General features: G+C 38.9%; 1 pseudogene; it reads right to left on the bottom strand.

The window, feature by feature from the left end:
* Window positions 1-554: 554 nt before the first annotated feature.
* On the bottom strand, window positions 555-1,015 carry LOC149990346 (ubiquitin-conjugating enzyme E2 D2B-like; annotated as a pseudogene).
* Window positions 1,016-20,372: the final 19,357 nt, after the last annotated feature.

The following is a 20,372-nucleotide window of genomic DNA, read 5'->3' as shown; positions in this document are numbered from 1 at the left end:
AAAACGAACCACCTGAAGACACGGGTTGTTCCGAATACAGCAGGTACCTAACTAGCTGTGCGGTCTCATCCGGTGTTCCTCACCATCGTCAGTTCTCGGGACTCCTCCTAAACACCCCCCCCCCCCGCCTTGTTCTTGCTTTCCCAGTCCTGAGTGAGTAATGAAAGCTTTTAGGAAAATGTGGCTTCAAACGTGTCTGTCTCACACTCACCCACCCCCCAACCTTGCCCCGCCCCCATGTGGCTCCTCCCCTCAAACTTGCCCATCCCCGCGCACCCCCCACCCCTCAATCTTGTCCAGCCCCCATGCTTCCCCCCCCTCTACACACACCCTGATGTGGCAGGTGGACAACCTCCCAACCGTGTCCCGCCCCCATGCGTCCCCACCAGAATACCCCACGCCTCCCCCACCCCTCCACAGACACCCTGGTGTGGAAGGTGTACACCCTGTGCCCAGAAAGATGGGTCAACATCGCTCCCTAGAGAGCAGTCAAGAGACAACCGATGAAATTGCCACACATTTTATTAGACAATGGTTTATCATTTAATTGTCAGTTACATAGCATAGGTTCTTGTCCAAGTCTTTGACATGAGATTGTATTTGAACCTATCATTTATGTATGTTTGGGTAACATGAGACATTAAGGGGTCATCTGGTTGGGGTCACATAAGAGGGAACTGATTGAAAGCAGCACTTTGCTCACTGTCAGTGCTGGGGACCATGTGGAATTTAAAATGTCCAGACAGATTTCTCCTCTATCATTGACCTTGGGGTGGCAAATCGGTGTAGTAAAGTACACCTGTGGGGGTTTGAAGGGGTAATCCCTCAGGAAATCCATCTTTAGGAAGAAGATCTCACCCTCATAGGGGCTATCAAGCGGCCCCATGATCACCCCCTGCCAGTGGAACATGTCATTGTCGTCCACCGGGCCTGCAGAGCACATGGGTGGGGGGTCCTCAGTCATTTCAAGGAGGTCTTTCCGGAGGCGCTTTAGAGCTATGGAGGGCATCTCCATATGAAAGGGTCTTGTTGGAGTGTCCTGATAAGGAGGTGGGGGGACCACAAGTTAGGAGGCCCATGCACTAGGGGGAGACTATGGGGTAAGGGTCATGGGTTGGGGGGACCATTGGTTACGGGGCTGGCCACCCAGCAGGTTGTGGGTAAGAGGGCTGAAGCCATCTCCAGGGTCAAGAGGGGCATCGGGGGACAGGGATGGTGGAGGGGAGGTGAGGCAGGGAGAGCTGGGGACTCGGCTGGACCCGGAGGGGGGGGCTACTGGTCACCTGTGACTCGCTGGTCGGTGGCTCCTCCACCACGGCCTCCATCACGACCTCCTCCATCACGACCTCCTCCATCACGACCTCCTCCATCACGACCTCCTCCACCGCGGGCTCCTCCACCACGGCCTCCTCCACCGCGGCCTCCATCACGACCTCCTCAACCGCGGGCTCCTCCACCGCGGCCTCCTCTGCCACGGGCTCCGCCATCGCGGCCTCCTCCATCGCGGCCTCCCCCACCGCGGCCTCCTCCACCGCGGCCTCCCCCACCGCGGCCTCCTCTGCCACGGGCTCCGCCACCGCGGCCTCCTCCACCGCGGGCTCCCCCACCGCGGGCTCCCCCACCGCGGGCTCCTCCACCACGGGATTCCCCATCGCTGACCGCCCTCACAACTGCCGCCTCTGCCGCTCGTCCCTGGCGTACTCGCTCGGTTGCCTGGTAACAGTAGGGCATTTGATGTGTGACGTCACAACAGCTACTCTGATGATGTCACTAACTCAGTGGTAGGGAGGGGGCCTTGTGAGAGGGGGTAGGGGGCAGAAGGTTCCAAGGAGAGAAATGGGGGGTGGGGTGGAGGGTTGGAGGGACCATGGAGGGAAATGGGGGGGAAGGGCGTGAGGCAGCATGGTGCTCAATGGATGGGTGGGTGTTGGAGGCCCCATGATGGGGGTGAATAGGGTGTGCGAGCCAGGGGGACCGAGGAAGGGACAGAGGGTGAAGGGCGGGAGGGTTCTGAAGGGCAATGCAGGGCAGCTTCTGGGGACAGGGATGGAGTTGGGGAGGAGGGGTGAGGCAGCGGGAGCTGGGGACTCACTCAGGGGACCCGGTGGGCTACTGGTCACCTGCGGTGCTCTGGCTGCTGCCTCCTCCAGCTGTGTCACCTGTCAGATGTCCTCAGCTGGAGACGCTGCTGCTCTGATCCTGAGCCCCAGAGGCCCGTAGACCCACCGCCCTGTGACAGGACCTCTCCTGCTGGGTCACCTGCTTCTGCCACCATGCAGGGGAAGGGGGGTTACAGGGTTATGGGGACACGGAGGGCAGGAGGAGTGTGGAGGGTGGGATGGAGCAAGCGAGGGGATGATGGGAGGTAGAGTGAGAGGCCTGTAAGAAGGGGAGGGGCAAGGTAGAGGAGGCCCCCATCTCCCTGACTGTCCCACCACTTTCTCTCTGTCCTGCTTCTGTGGGTCCCAAGCACTACCCCCTACCTCCATAAGAGTCACCCTAATGTACAAGAGCAGTTCCATGGATCCCCCCCCCCACCAGAATCACCTGCCATTAACATTTTATCCCAGGGGCCTGGGCTCATTTCTCTCCCTGTGTGTGTGGCTCCTGTGCTCTCTCTCTCTCTCTCTCTCTTTCCCTCCCTCTCTCTCTCTCTCTCTCTCTCTCTCTCTCTCTCTCCCTCTCTCTGGACACAGACAGACCTGGGACTGAGCTGCACACACCAGCGCCCTTTACTCCCGGTGCTTCCCTGTGTGCTTCCTAAGACACATTCTCTTACACATTTAACTTTATTGCTTCTAACCACATTTGGTTTGGTGATGCACAATTCAAATGCCCAAATACATTTATGCCCAAGTAAACCCTGAAAAAAATTAATATGCCTGTTTCGTTTTTAAACTATCAAATACATGAAATGTATGTATTCATAAATACACTTTAAAAATCTTCATGTGTCTTCTTGGTAAGCTGTCGCAGAATAATTTTTATAATTAAAAAAGAAGTTAGGGAGACTTGGAGTGGCAAACACATCACACAGCATACAGATGATGTGTTATAGAATTGTACATCTGAAACGTATATCACTTTATTAACCAATGTTACCCCAATAAATTCAATAAAAATTGTTTTGAAAAAGAGAGGTTACATTTTTATCCTGACTTTTGTAACCATGTTCTATTTCAGGACAACCAAATAATTCATGAGCAAAATTCTTTATGTGATAGAATCATGTTTTTAAAAATTAATAGGACAAATGACACAGTTTCTCCAGGGATCTTCTGAAGCTCAGGAACAAGACAAATGGGAATCTCAGGAACTCCTACAAATCAGAGGCATCATGTTGCTAATTATGATAAAACAGGGAATGATAAAACATAGGGAAAAGATGAAGATACCAGTTAATACATTAGTTATTCTACACTTTATTGTCTATGTCAGTATTTTCAAACCTAAACCATAATTTGGAATACTAAATAACCTAATTCTGTACCATTGACTCAATGTGCAAGAGAAGAAGTCAGTCTCTCAGGTAATGATGATACCATTGAACACCTCAGAAATCATTTGTTGAGTCATAAGATTTTGCATAGTTGAGGAAAACATGTATGGCTTTTCTTGCATGAGTATTACTTGAAAGATGGCAGAAAAAAAATAAAGACCAGTTATTAAAAAACCCAGTGATGCTAAATTCTTGAAATACTTACAATCAATTGATATTCTGCTTAACCAAAAAACTGATGTGTCTTTCAAAATCATTTTAACCTGGATGAAATTTATTTTTCAAACACTATCAGAGTACTAACATGACATAATACACTCCATTTTCATATTAACAAGGGTGAGTATGGCAGGAATGGGAAAGAAGTTATGTGTATAAATCTGAATATACTAATGATGAATTGTGTAGTTGTTTCTCATTAGAGTTGTTAGTTCGCATGTACATAAGGGTCATCTAAAACACTCTCAGGATGGATTCAGTCCCATAGCCACAGAACAGGACTCTAGAGCCTCCTTCTCTATGCCAGGCATTACACTTTTAACTGGTAGCCTGTGAAGACGTCTAGGATATACTGGGACTATAAATACTTGAGACACTCAGAAGCTCTGCAATAATGAGTAAAAGAATATTTAATATTCAGTACATCAAAGGGCATACTTTCAAGTATTTGTCTTGGCTATAATAAAAGTGCACTGTAGGCTGCTTTCCTTTGTGTACCATTCTTATTTCTCTTTATTTACCTCACTTCCAATATACAATATTATTTAAGTACCATAGGCTTATTTTTATGGCACAAAGAAGGTTCTAACTAGATACACATAATCATTAAAACATGAAAATTTCTTAATCCTATTTATACATGCTCAACAACATCTTAATTTCAACTTCAAAATCCACATATTGTTGGTCATCTTTTCTGTAGATAAAACTCTAAGTAACCACATCACTGGATTTAAAATTTTTATCTTTTTGTAACTAAAAACAATCTTCCAGAATGACTATTCATCTGATTTACCAATTTTAAAATATTATGTTATCAAGTTATGTTCCAGTAGATGTTTGCGTTGACCATTGTGATTGAATGTGCTACTTGCCAGCTCTCAGTTAGATACCACCTCTTTTGGATTACTGTGACTTACATTACGTAATTTGCTCTTATTTCTGAAATATCCTCATAATTTTTTAAACATCTAATAATCTAGTACTTGTCCAGTTTTCATATACACTTTTACAGTTTTTCCTCATAGTATTAAGTTAAAGCTTCCTCATAGACCAAAGTCAGTGTAAAGTAAGACTCAGTGTACTGTTTAAAAATTGGTTCAAGTTCTCAGAATTAAAATAAACAAAATAAAATAAACAAAAACAAAAACAAAAGACTCTTCTTTAGTTTTCTCACTTATTTTATGTAAACAAGTGCTTAATGTCCTAAGCAAAGAACTAACAAAGTAAAAAGTTAGCAGTTTTTTATAGTTCTAGAAAGAAGCACTTTCCCATTTAACTGCATTTGAACTAATGTTTTTTACTTCAATGACATTGACAAGACTTTCAGGGTTCCTTCAGATCTACAAAGTCCTTAAAATACAAATAAAATCTGTTAAAGAAAAGTGTCTCCTAGTAAAAGATAACATTTAAAAAATCTTTAGCAGCATTGATTCCACGAACATCTTTGCAAGGCAATTAGCTGCTTTTATTTTCAAGTTTCACTGAAGTAACCTTGGTCATAATTGTAAAAAGGATATTAATATAACATGAATAACTTATAGGTTATAGATTTCAGCATTGGAGTAAGTTTCTTCATGGCCTTTTCCCCATCACCATTTATCCGCCCCCCCATACCCTCTCCCAGCTCCACCAAACCCCGTCCTCTTTCCAGCCCTGCAATCACCAGCAAAGCAAAATGATCTTAACTTTTCCTTCTTTCTCCTTCATTCTTCCAGGCTTCCTCCAACACCCTTATGGCAGAGACCAATAGGGATCCAGCTGACAAAGGAAAATTGTGCTTTGCAGTCCCAGATCAAGCATCACAAAGCATAGAATCTAAGAGTGCATCTAGGGATCAGCAGCAGTGGCTGAAAATGAAGCACAGCACCCAAATATTCACTGGGAGTAGAATTAATGGTTAAGCATATGGTCTACTCACAAGACAGAATATATAAAAACTAATAACTAGTATCTGTTAAGAAGGTAATAAAATATCACATTCAGTTTATCTATTCTATAATAAAAGTAGAACACAAAATTTTAGGTATTATCTGACTACAGTCATCAAAGAACCATTGAAACATTCAGTGACATGTTCAAGATGGTAAGCCAGACTTTATTCAGGGATATCACAGCATGTATAGAGGCTGAGCTCCTCTGTGAATGGGTAGGTAGGAATTGATAGCCAAGCAACAGGGTAGGGGTCAGTGGATAGAAAATTAATGAGGAAATATCAGGTGTAAGAGGGGCTCAGGCCTAACTGACCTGACAGGATTCTTGCCGAAGGCAGGCCAAGATGGCGATGTAAAGGTCTTTGTCATCAATGAAAGACAAAAGAGACACACAAAGATGAAAAATACTAGCAATGACTTTATTGTGGACGTTATTACAGATGTCCCTATTTTCCCTCACTTTGTCCACTTCCACCCAACCCCTATCTTCTCCTTCCCTCTGACCATCGCCACACTAAAAATAGGTGTGGGCGAGTGATGAGCAATGAAATAATATCTATTCAGTAATGGCTGATAAATTACCGCATACACCAGAATAAAAAGAAGAAGCTATCCACGTTCATTGTGGATTGTAAATTCTTGGGTTGATTTTTACCTTTATTCACAAAAAACGACTTTCCTTCTCACATTTCAGCATTTCCTTATTTTTCTTTTAGGGATTATCACAGCTGATGTTGACAAAATCTCCACCTAGCCAATATACAGCCAGTAGTTTGTATTTATCATGTAACTAATTTATCCTCATCCCACTCACAAAATACTCTTTCAAAAGTGATTTTGGAAAACAGAAATTTAGCAGCCTTCTGAAATTATAATTAGAGACGGTGATAATTAAGCAAAATGACATATCTTTCAGAAATAAAGATTAAATAGCTTGAGGTTTGGTTCTTCAAACCAAATGCTTAGTTATCCAGTAATATACATAATGTGAAGGAACACTTCATTCTCATTACATCTGTAATACCCATATTAGATTAATAGCATTTCTTGGCTGAATATCATTATATAGCATACTCTGATTTTCCTCACCTTTGCTATTTTTCATTATCAGACATAGAAATAACCTCTTGAGCTTTAGAATAGTCTTAAACCACATCTACACATGAAAAATAATATAAAAAATTAGGCAGTCAGCAACAAAATGTATTTTAATCAAATACATCTACCTGATCTATCCAGATAATGAAAAAGAGAATATATTCTTGCATATGAATGATCCTAACAACACCTCCAATTATCCATGATTGCATTTTAGGCAGACCCTACACCTAAATGGACACAGTATAGCAAGCAGCTTCTTTAGCTCTGCTCTGGAGTATTTAGTCTGCTCAAGATGAGTTACAGGTGTGTGCAGATTGGACAATTATTAATTGAAATACTAGATTTACACTGATAAGAAACACAACCATCCTGGAAACATTGTGCCGAGTGTTATGTCTCCTTTACATAGTGTTATTTTATGTGTCATTTCCCATTCATTCTGTATTCTCACTGTTTAATTTAAAAAAATGTTTTTCCATTTCTGTCTAGTAATGCCAAACTGATATCTCATGGGAAATTCTTCATGATGAACATTTACTCACTTTGGACAGATGCCTGTTTACGTATTTCCCTTGAACCCATGGGAGAACACCACTACCATTTCCTAAGTTTTACAAGTTTTGCATATTTAGTTTGTATTGTGTTTGAATGCAATTATGCTATGGTTAGTCTTAAAAGAGCAGGATTAGGAAACCAAGCCTCATTTATGTGTGCAGTGGGTGGGTTGGGTGCTGCACAGAGGATTCTAATACATATCTTATTTTAATGATGTTTTTAACCATTGCATTTATGCCCCAAGGATTTCTTTTTTTTTTTGGTTTTATATTCATCAAGTTTTTGCCTTGTTACCACAGAATGTTTTCTTAAATTCTATTAAAACATACTGAAACATTTCTTTTGATTTACTTCTGAGCCTGTAGCCATTATTGTTGTTTAAATGAGCATTTGCTTTCCTTCTGTCCTTTTTGTTCTGTTTCCCTTATTCATCAGTCAAGTTCCTGAAGGAAGATGTAGACTATGTTGATGTTGTGCTAAGCTGGCAACTTAATAGGCTTCTCCTCATCTCCTAAATCTGGATATATGCCATGACTTTTCAGCAGAATAAGATGAGTCAAATTCACCCCTTAGGAGTTTCATGATTATCAAAAAAATGAAGCAATCGTTTGCAAAGTAACAAGATAACAACAAGCAAGCCATGCTTTCTCAAAGGGTAATATCAGAAAGTGATGCTAACTTATTCGCTGTTCCTGAGCAAAACAAAAGTGCAAGAAAAAGGCTGTTTCCAATTCTGTTTATCTAAAATAGCTAACAGATAATCAATCTTGATTTTAAACAATTAAACACCTTCAGGAATCAGGGTTTCTAAAACAATGTGTTTTGCTCATAGATTCTGATGTTTCTAACTTCTTTTCTTTTTCTGACCACTGAATAGATTATTTTTATTTCAAATCATAAAGTGGAAATGTGAAAAAGAGTAGCTTTAAAATGCAACAACATTTTTTGTGATATGTTCTTTTTTGGAAAGAACTTGAATTTGGAAGGTAAAAAACAACATAAAGGAACATGTAAAATGATTTTACAGTAAGTACACTTTCTATGCCATTATCATGTTTTTATTCCCATCTCCAACCTTCTCCCTGTGAGGTTCCCTGATGAGAGTCCTCTGTGCCACGTGGGAGGTTCCCTGTCCCGCAGAGCCCTCGGCGCGGATGAAAGAACTGACTCAGAAACAAACTGTCTGAGGACAGAGAAGGGTGAGTGTCTTTCATGGGAGATCACTGGTCACTCCTTTCTCAGTCAGGGTTTTTGTTGAGTTTGCTACATGCAGAAATGCATGGGGTAAGCATGCATACCTCCCCCAAATGGTTGGGAGTAAGAACAAAGGAAAGGCATAAATCAACATAAGGAGATAGGTAGGAAGACTGTGAGGTGCCAAGGCACATCATACAACTCCAGAAGTCTCTTCTTAAACATTTTGTTTTCACACTCTACTTATAAGAATTTGGGGCTACACAGAGCAAGCAGGCTTCATCAGATTCAAAGAGTACACTGCCTTCCTATTCTACTTCTAAAATCTCCTGGAGTGTGGGACTGGCAGCATGGTATGTGGGGCACAGCGGATACATACTGGTCTCCCACATCTCCCTCTTTTTTGTTAACTACCTGAGATATAGGTAAGGCTAATGAAACATGTTACTTGCTTTTTATGTATTTTTTCATGAGCAATTTACAAAGGCATTTTAAAAGCTGTTTTCTTCCCCCATTCCCGAACCGCAGGCTTTGGGTAATTTGGGGGGACTTTTCTCTGTAACAATTCCCCCTTTCAGACTTAAGACCCTTTGTAATTTTATAAAGGACAGTGGGTGAAGGTTTTGTGCTCCTCTAGTTGCTTCAAGCTGGACATGGTCATTGTCCTACCTACTCTTGGATCCAGAAATTCCTAATAAGAGTTGGGGTGTGGAGGGGAGGGTGGCCTTTCCACATGGGGAATGATTTTGTAAAGTCCAGGTCAGGTCAGTTGGGTGTCCCCAGGCAGTACCATGCTTGGTTTCCAAGGACTGGCATTGGCGAATAAACTGACATCCTTGTCATATTTGAGTTTCAGGAGGCAGTGATGCAGATGGGGCTTCTTAAGTGAGGCCTATACATACAGACAATCATTCAGGTAATGAGATCAAAGGTGTATGCCCTATGCAAACAGAAGGAAGAACACACATGTTAATTCACACAACATAACCCATAAACCAGCCTCTGAATCTGTAACACTGTGGAGACATCCAGTTACAGGGCCTTTGCTGAAATGATACTTAACAGTGGTAATCTGACAGGTCCTCCTTGCCTGTAGATTGAACATTTTTGATGATGTTACAAACCTAGTTTTAACTCTTCAGTGAAAACAAACTTTTAAATACAGTTAGCTGGACTAATTTATAGTCTACCACTGAGCATTGTGAATTTTTTTAAATCATAATTTTTCTCCTTAAGATTACCCTCCTTGTTATTAGAGGGACTGTATTAAGTCCAGTTTTAATTTAGCCCATTTATTTGCATAAACACAACAAGAGCAGCAACTGATTATATATTATCTTTAAGTTTGCTTTGCTGGAACTCACACTAGGAACATTCAGGTTGAATTTTGTCTGCCCTTCTGGATACAGAAGCTGAACCACACACTTGCCATCTGGCCTTGCCTGTAAAACCCATGCTTTTCATAAGTCCTTCAGGTTTTCCATCGTGCCTTAAGGTTTCTCCTAGCCATCTATCAGGGAAGCAAACTTTGTTCCTTCCCTTGAAAGATTGCCATGAACCACACAAACAACCAGGGTACCAGGCTTTTTCCTCCTTGGCTTTTATTAGCTTTGAAAGTCAACTCCTGTTCCCCAGAGCTTTCTGGTAACAGCCAGAGCCTAGGCATGCCTCCTTCAGGCATGACATCCCAGTCAAAGCCTTGGTTGACAAAACCACCTTTAGCAACTAGTCTTATTAGTTTCATGCAAAGAAACCTTATGTCATCGCTTACTTCTTTAGAATGCCAAATATTGCAGGAATAAGGTAGGTAGAAAAATATAAAAGTGTGAAGGAAAATTCTTGACCTTTAAAACTATATTTCCATGCATTATACCTTTCATTACTAAAACCACACAATTTTTTTCAAAACTTTCCCAAACTTCTAACAAAACTTCTATATACCTTTCACACACCTTCTTCATTTATCTTTACAACTTTCAACAGACTTTCTGCAACATTCACAAACTTTCTAAATACCCTTTACTTCTTTAGATTTAATTATAATATGCTTTCAATTCTTGTTCTTTTCCACACCGTGAAGGACTGTACTTAAACTCAGTATTTGGCAGCTACAAGTTTCTAGATTTGCAGAGATATTCTGCAGCTCTTTGAAGTTTTTACTTTTTTACATTTTTTATTATTTTTTTATTTTTTTAAAATATATTTTATTGATTATGCTGTTACTGTTGTCCCAATTTCCCTTCCCTCTGCTCCCCTCCACTGGTGGCCCCCCTCCCTTCAGTTGTCACCCCCTTTTAGTCCATGTCCATTGGTTGTGCATATAGTTCTTCTCAACGTCTTCCTGTCTATTCCATTCCCTCCTACCATGATCCTTAATTCCTATACCATGTCTCTCCCTTTCCCCCTTCCCCCTCCTTGCTGACTTCCCCCCAGTATGTTCCCCATACGTATAGTTCTTTTCCCACTCTCACTGCCTATTTAGTTTGCCTTTGTTTTGATTCCCTAGCTTCTATTGTTGGTCCTTGTGATGCAGTTTTCATTTTAGTGTTCGTAGCTTTGATCCTCTTTCTCCTAAACAAGTCCCTTTAACATCTCATATAACAGTGGTTTGGATCTGATGAACTCCTTCTGTTTTACTTTGTCCTGGAAACACTTTCTCTGCCCTTCTATTCTGAATGACAGTTTCGCTGGATAGAGTATTCGTGGTTGTAGATTTTTGCTTCTCATTTCTTTGAATATTTCTTGCCAGTCCCTTCTTGCCTGCAGAGTTTCCTTTGAGAAATCAGCTGACAGTCTTAGTGGGACCCCTTTGTATGTAATTCTTTTTTTCTCTCTTGCTGATTTTAAGATTCTCTCTTTATCTTTAATTTTTCACAATTTGATTATAATGTGTCTTGGAGTGGTTCTCCCTGGGTCCAGTTTTTCTGGAAGTCTCTGAGCTTCCTGGACCTGTAAGTCTATTTTCTTCCCCAAGTTAGGGAAGTTCTTCTTCATTATTTTTTTCACATAATTTTTCAATTTCTAGTTCTTTTTCTTCACCCTCTGGCAATCCTATAATCCATATGTTCGGTCTCTTATAGCTGTCTCAGAGGGTTCTGATCCTCTCCTCACTTTCCTTGCTTTCTGTTTCCTCTTTCTGCACTGGTTGACTGTTTGTTCCTTCCCTATGTTCTGGTTTGTGGATTTGATCTCTGGATTTTATTTCCTCACCTCTTGTCTCATATGTGTTTTCATTCTTTTCAGTATGAGTGGTTTTCTTTCCTTCCCTGTCTTGTTCCAAATCTTTTGTTAATTCTGTAAGCCACCTTATAACAATAGCTCTGAACTGAGCCTCTGAAAGGTTTCTTATTTGTTCATCTGTCAGGTTCTTCATCTGCTGTCTCGTGAGCTGTGTCACTGGGATTTCAATTGTTACCTCCTTCATTTTGACAGATTTGTGTTTTACTTTGCTTCCAGGGCAGGGTGTGGGGGGCAGAGCCCCGTGTACTCGTCACTACCCAGTGACCAGCAGCAATCCTGATTTTTTTCGCCATGCTGTGGTGCTTTTTGTAGGGGCAGGGGTCCAGGATGGATTCCTGCCGTTACTCTCTGCTGGGAGACTGGGATCTGTCCTCCCGCCCTCTGGGCCTCTCCATCCAGGGCAATGCGGGCGCTGCCTTTCCCAGCGTTGGGGTCACGAGCTGCCATGGCTCAACTGCAGCCGGGATTGCTCCCCTGACATCTCTCACAGTCCTGCCGCCATTCCCGAGGCTTCCTCGGACAGCTCTGCTTAGCCTTTCTGTCCCATTTCCGATTTCGCCCCTCCTGCCCATCCAGGGAGCACCGCTGGTTTATAACTTCATACGTTGGGTTTCCATGTAGTTTTATTTTCTGGAATTCCTTGTTATCTTTTGTTTTGAGGTAGTTGTATTCCTTTCTAGTTGTAGAGGGAGACCGAGCGTGTCCGTCTAAGCCTCCATCTTGGCCGGAAGTCCTCGTTTTTCTTTTTTAATATACATTTTTTGAGTTTTTTAATTGTTCTATCTGGCCTATGCATCTATCTTTTACAATTTCTTACAAATATTTGGTCAGCTTTTGTTACAAAGGTGACTTTTAAGAGTTCCTGCCTTAGAAGGGCCACACCACTTCTGCCCTGCTCTCTCAGGGTAGGGGCTGGAGAGAAAGGCTGCAGCTGAGAAACAGCTGGAGTTCAAAAGTGTCATTTTTTTCTTTCTGTTGGAGAGGCAGGCATCCTACTGTTCTCTATATTGTTTGAATAGCAGGTTAATTATCCTATTGTTCCTAGTTTTTAGTAGTTCCTAGGTTTACAATTTAGTTACTGTTTTAAAGACTTACATGCTAACTTTTCTTTAATATTTCTTTTTCACTTTCAATGTTTTTCTTTTCCATGCCATGCATGGATGTGGCATGTGTATTTTTTTTACTTCTTAATTACTTGCTTTTTCCTTCCTCTTTTTCACCATTTTAAATTTATATGGACCATTTTTGACATATGCTTAGATGCTTTGTAATATATGCAATTTGCAATATTACATTTTAAAATAATTATTAGAATTATAAGTAATTAAAATTTTGTAGACGTTTGGAGATTCTTGTAAAATTTTCTTATTTGACAAAGCTTTCCAAGTATTTTAAAATGTATTAAGCCTGATTGGTCTAGAGTTTTCTTCTTTTTGGTGAGAAGAAAATAATAAATTCTTGAGATATTTCAAAGACCCTTTGAAATGTCCCAAAGCTATAAGGAAGTCTCCTAAATTTTAAATCTTGGAAATTTTGTCAACTAAGGAATATATATTATGAAATGATATTTGCCTATTTAAAGTGATATAAAAGGTATATAACATTAATATAAGCTGACAAAAATTCAGTTTTTAGCATTGAGAGACATACATTTTTGAATATTAGTTAAGTATTTGAGTAATATACCACAATACACTATTATTTTACTAAACAGAACCTTAGCTTTTAGGCAAATAATAGGAAAAAGTTTTTTAAGCTTTTCTGTCAAGGCTTGGGTTAGGCAGGCAATGAATAGCATTACCTCCTGCTAGGTGATTAGGTGGCTGTTTGGCTGGAAAACAAACACAGCAATTACTTTGTAAAACAGGTAGAAATGGGGGTGGTAGATATGTAAATAGAGTGGTCAGAGGAAAGAGAAAAAGACTTCTGACGAGGCAATTTGAAAGAGAAGACTTAGTTAAAAGACTAGTTCCTGGAAAAGCTAGGGCTTTTTGTTGCAGGCTAGGATCCTGCTTTCTCTCTTCTCGAGAACTATCTTAACCCATGCCCACAAAGTGTGGTGATTTTTTTTTGAGAGAGGAGAGAGAGAGTGAAAATGAAAATATAGATGTGAACAGAATAGCTGACAACTTTTAGAAAAGAAAGAACCCTTCTTCATAACTGAAACACATCAATGGCTTTACCAATGAGGAAGGTGCTGCTGTCCCTTTCCCCGGGATGAACATGGCCAATGCTCCCCTCTGTCTAGACGTGTTGTCCGCATCCTTGGCTCATAGCCAGCAGCACTTTAGCAAGTTTTTCTCACTGGTTCCTGTTCGATACGCAACTTGTGGGGTTCCCTGGCGAGTCCTTCTCACAAGTCCTTGTTCGGGCGCCACCTGAGAGGTTCCCCGATGAGTCCTTTTCACCGGTCCCTGTTCTGTGTGCCACTTGTGAAGTTCCCTGTCGTGCAGACCCATGGTGCAGATGAAAGAACTAACTCAGAAACAAATTGTCTGAGGAGAGAGAAGGGTGAGTGTTTCTCATAGGAGATCACTGCTCGCTCTTTTCTCAGTCAGGGTTTTTATTGAGTTTGCTACATGCAGAAATGCATGGGGTAAGCATACGGACCTCCACCAAATGGTTGGGAGTAAGAACAAAGGAAAGGCATAAATCAACATAAGGAAATAGGTAGCAAGACTGTGAGGCACCAAGGCATATTATAGAACTCCGGAAGCCTCTTTTTATTTAAACATTTTGTTTTCACATTCTACTGATAAGAATTTGGGGCTACACAGAGCAAGCAGACTTCATCAGCTTCGAAAAGTACATTGCCTTCCCATTCTACTTCTAAAATCCACCTGGAGTGTGGGACTGGCAGCATGGTATGTGGGCACAGCAGCTACATACTGGTATCCCACACCTCCCTTTTGAGTAATATTGTTCTTTGCATCAATCTGTTCAGTTTTCCAAACACTATTTATTAAAAACACCATTTTTACTCCATTGTTGTTTTTGCCTTCTTGACTATCATTTTTTAAATATAATTATATATTTTCTTGACTTTTCTCATTCTTCATTTAGAAGTTATGAGTGGATTTGTTTTATAACTTTCACTTACTTGCCAAGAAATGAAACTTCATAAGTTTACGATTGCTCTTATATATTTTTCTCTTTTTCATTTGAAGTTATTACTTTTATTATTGGTGAATCTCATACTGCTGGATGGTAGAAATAATGTAATAATCTAATTAACATTTTACTACCATCGATATAAATTGTGTTATTTTTTAAAATCTTTGACTCCTAGGATAAAAATAGAAAAACTCTAAGAGAAATATAGAGTAACTTGAAGCTGAAGAGTTAATCATAGAATCAGTACAACTGTTAGCTGGATACATTGTCAAGTGTTTCTCTGACAGAACATGTAATCTTCTCTTTATTAAAAATATTTTTGACACTGTCGAAAAGTAAAATTTAGTGCTAGAAATCAGATGCAAAAAAAATGAATCAAATATTTTCAGAGTTTTATAATTATATAGAATTCTAATAACCAAGATTTTACTTAAGCACTTTTTTTTTGTATAGGAAGATGACGAAGACACATTATTAGCAGGGCAGTGTGTTTGTAATAACAGAGTTGGATTTTCACTGATTTATTCATGATCCTTATTACTGGTATCTACAATGCCACCCAATTAGCAGTGTCCATCTGCAACACAGCTTACTGAAGCTTGGAGTGATTCATATAGCTGGAGATAATGCACACCTAACTGGATCATGCAGAAATCAAACCAAATCAAAGCATTATCAGAGCCAATTCTACTTAAGCTTGTACTATGTGCTGGGGAAAATTCTAAGTGGAATGAAACAACTCATTTAATCTTCAAAAAACCTTACATTGCTATTAGTAATCATCCTTATTTTGCAAATAAAAAAAAGCAAGACATGAAGAAAAGGATAGTAAGTAAGCTAAGTTGACTCATCTGGTCAATGGTACAGTCGGGTTTTAAACGCAGAAAAGCTCTTACCTAAAATGAAATAAGCACCTTGGGAAACATAGGACTAACACTTTAAGGAAATAAATTACAAACAAGATTTCACTTCACATTTTATTCCTGATTATTGACTTTTGAGTTTTTCTTATTTCAGGGCTGAGAAAACTACTTTGGTAAGTGGGAACACAGCTTGGATCCAGTTGGGTGTGTTTCCATTTGTTTTAATTTTTAAGCTAATATTACTGCTCATTTATACCCTTAATAAAGAGGTAACCAGATGTCAGTTTTACATTCTGTCCTCAGTGGTTTGGCCATGGGAATGATCACTGAAGACTGCGAAGAGGTTTATACTATGTTCAAACATTGGTTACAGAGCCAAAACAATTAAAATTAAAAGAAAAAATGTTTCTGTGTATTTGTTCTTCCTGGTGGTGAGTTTCCTGCTTAACTTTTTGTCTGGTTGTTATAAACAGACTTTAAAACTAATATGCATTCTCTCCATCAATACTCTAATAACAAAGCCAGATAAGGAAGGTCATTATAGAAAAATAAAACTACATATCAATAAATTTTATGAATATAGATGTAAAATTTCACATCAAAGTATTAACAAACTTAATTCAACAGCATATTAAAAAGATTATACACCATGATCAAGTGAGATTTATTTCTGGAAGTGATGGTGATTCAACATGTGCAAATCAAAATGTGATATACCACATTAAAATAATGAGAGATATAAATCATGATTATCTCAAGAGATGCAGAAAAAACATTTGATGAAATTCAACATAATTTCATGTGTACAGAAGGAATGAACTTCAACATAATAATTGCTATATATGACAAGCTCACAGTTAACACCATACTTGATGGTAAAAGGCTAAAAACTTTTTCTTTAAACTCAGGAACAACAACAGAGTGTCCACTCTCATCAATTCAAATTATCATAGTACTTGAAGTCTTAGCCAGAGCAATGAAATAAGAAAAAATAAATTAAATGCATACAAATAGAAAAAAAAGAAATAAAATTATCTTTGTTTGAAGGTTATATAATTTTAGATAGATAGTCCTAAAGATTCCACTAAAAACCTCTAAGAAGTAATCAATGAGTACAGACACTGAATTGTTAACTCACAAAATCAACACACAGAAATCTGTAGTGTTTCAGTACACCTACAATAAAGTACATAAAAAATAAGTGAAGAAAATAATCCCATTTATATTAACAGCAAAAATATAAAATCTAAAGAAATAAATTTAACCAAGAAAGGTGAGTGATTTGTACCTTGAAAGCTATAATACTTTGATAAAATAAATAAGACACAAATAAATGGAAAAGTGCTCTGTGTTCATCACCAGAAAAGTTAGTATTGTCAAAATGTCAATACTGCCAAAAGCTACCTATAGGTTTATTGCAATCATTATAAAAATTCCAATGTAACTTTTCAAAGAAATGGGAAAAACAATTCTAAAATTTATATGAACAACTAAAGAACCCAAATAGCAAAAGTGTTTATGACAAAAAAATAAGATCAGTGTGAGATATCACACTTCTTGATGTCAAACTGTTTTACAAAGCTGCAGTAATTAAAATAGTATAGTACTGCCATAAAAATAGACACATAGACCAATGGAACAGAATCATTATCCCAGACACAAATCTGAGTATATAGGGTCAACTCATATTAACAAGGGAACCAAGTATATTTAATAGAAAAAAAGATATTTTTTCAGTAAATGATGTTGGGAAAACTGGATAACCATAGACAGAAGGATAAAAATTGGACATTATCTCTAATCGCTCACAAAAATGAACTCGAACCAGATTAAATATTGAGGTGTGAGACTCGAAACTGTAAAACTCCTAGAAGAAAACATAATAGAAAAAGGTTCTTGACATTTGTCTGGAAATGATTATTTTGCTTACAACACTTGAAGTACAAACAGCAAATGCAAAAATAAACATGCGGGACAACATCAAATTTAAAAGCTTCTATACAGTGGAAGAACCAATCAACAAAATTAAAAGGCAACCTATGGAATGGGAGAAAATACTTGCAAACCATATATCTGGTAATAGGTTAATATTTAAAAAAATAAAAGATGCATACAAATCCATACCAACAAAAAACCAAACAATCTGATTTTAAAAAATGAGGAGAGGAACTGAATAGACTTTTTTTCCCCCAAAGAGAAATAGAAATGGCCAACAAATACGTAAAAACACGTTCAACATTGCTCATCATCAGGACACGCAAATCAAAACTCAAGGAGATATCACCTCACATTTGTTAGCATGGTTATCAAAAAGACAAGTGATAAATAACAAGTGTTGGTTAGGATATAAGGTAAAGGGAACCATTGCACATTGTTGGTGAAAATGTAAACTGGTGCAGCCACCACGGAAAACATTATGGAGGTTTCTCAGAAAAATTAAAAATAGAATTATCATATGATTCAGCAATTTCACACTGGGATATGTATCCCAATAAAATGAAATTAGGATCCCCAAAAGATATTTACACTACCATGTTAATTGCAATATTGTTCACAACAGCCACGATAGGGAAACAACCTCAGTATCTGTTTACAGATAAGTGGACAATGGTGATGTAGTATAAATATATTGAAAAGAATATTATTCAGCCATGAAAAAGAAGGAAATCCTGTCATTTTTGACAATAATACAGAATGGGGCAAAAGTAGGTTTATAGTTTCTTGTATGGGAAACAATACAATAGTTAATAGATGATAATAAAATGATAATAATAATTAATAAAATAATAATAAACTGTTTTATGTACTCACAGTTGTAAACCTACCTTTGCCCAACTCTGTATTTTATTATATACCTGAGAGTTGCTAAGATAGTAGATCTTAAATATTCTCACCACAAAAAAATGATAATTATTTGAGTTGATGGAAGTGTTAGGTAACCTTATTATGCTAAACATTTCGCCATATATAAGTGTAACAAATCATCACATTGTACATCTTAAACATTGGTATTTTTTAATTATCTATGTAAAACTGAAAACTAGAGTTGTATCTTTTTTAAGTGGAGGTTAAAATAGGGTTTTGCTTGAGTTGCGCTGGCAACGTAAAGGCTAAGAAAAGTCTTGGGTGCATTTATTCTCAGAAGTAAATTGCAGAATAAAGAGAGTCAGATCAGATAGAGAGTAAAAGACAAAGAGAAGTAGCCAATTTCAGGACCATTTCAAAAAAGATACCTTCTGTAAGAAACTGAGGCTCATATCCAGCAGAATCTTCTGTGAAGTCATGCACAATTGTTCTCTAAAAGGACAGAACATGAGAACTTACCAACTTCTGGTAGTCACAAGATATCCTATGAGGGTATTAACTTCCTTGCACTTCCAGATTACCTGTGTTTGTATGTGTGCTGATGGTTCAGTTTCCACAGGTCTGCTTTCTAGAGACATCAATGGAATGTGTGGACAGAAAACAAGAGAGCTACTTGCTTCAGATGAAGCCACGTGCTGTCAGGTTACAACTACATTAAACTAAGTGCCAAAACAATATCTAAGGTGAGAGGATGTGAGGGGCACCAGAGACAGCCATTGAAAAAGAATAAAGAAGAGACACTGAAGAAGTCTTAGAAGGAGCAAGTTAAGAAGTAAATGAGCCACGGGTAAAGTTCCAATAGAAGAAGTAACTGTTAATATATAAAACGCTATGGAGAGATGAAGAGAAGGCATGAAAAAATACTATAAAAATAACAATTAAAAAGTCCATTTTCATTTTAAGGGAATAACTTCTACAAATATAGCATACACAGTGCAGGAAGTTGAGGAGTAAGTTGATAGGAAGGAAGCAGAAGTAGTGAGATGAGATGCCTTTCCACAAAGTCTGACATTGAGAGGAGGATGTTAGATGAAGCAGCATGAAAAGGAGGTGGGATGCTGGAAGTAAGTTTTGGGGAACAATGTGATATGTGAGCATTTTTCAAGCCAAGGTGAAGAAGGCAATAACGAGAGATTGAAAACAGAAAAACGTAGAGGAATAATAATTAGAGGTCAGAAGGGAAGATCGGGAACACAAATGGCAATGTTATACTTGAAAAAGTGTTAGGATGTATTTTCTTCTTGACATAGGAAATAACAAGAATGGTGATTTTAGCCATAGGGAAAATCTAAGACAAAATATAGGTGAGTTGAAGAAATTTTTACCTGACTTTATTCACTCATGGTAGATGGTAAGTGGAGCTCCGCTCTTGTCCAAGCTGTCTGCTTTTTTGCACACAGGAATCCTAGTTGGCATGATGTATGATGAAGCTAGAGTAACTGATACATCACTGAGATGAAACTAGGGTGCAAATAACAGAAAATCTAGAATAAAAATTCTCTCACATAAAGTAAACCTGGGTGAAGACAACTGAGTTTTTAAAAGTCTTCAGAGAACAAGACAACTTGAATGGCTCTTTTCCACCATTTTCACAGTACAACTTTTATCCCTGAATTCACATCATGGTCCAAGGTTGCTTCTCAAATTTTAGTCTTATTGACAATAAAAAAGAAAAAAAAATGGAAAGAACCAAGTGTCTTCTTCCTGGTTGAGTCAGCTTCTTTCAAGCAGCCTTGCAAGGGGTCCCCCAGCATAAGTTGAACAGAGAGGTGTGTTCTACTTGGGTAC

Source organism: Furipterus horrens, unplaced genomic scaffold, assembly GCF_987537825.1.
Source record: "Furipterus horrens unplaced genomic scaffold, mFurHor1.1.pri manual_scaffold_17, whole genome shotgun sequence".
NCBI classification, from domain to species: Eukaryota; Metazoa; Chordata; class Mammalia; order Chiroptera; family Furipteridae; genus Furipterus; species Furipterus horrens.
This window is presented reverse-complemented; position numbering and strand designations above follow the sequence as displayed.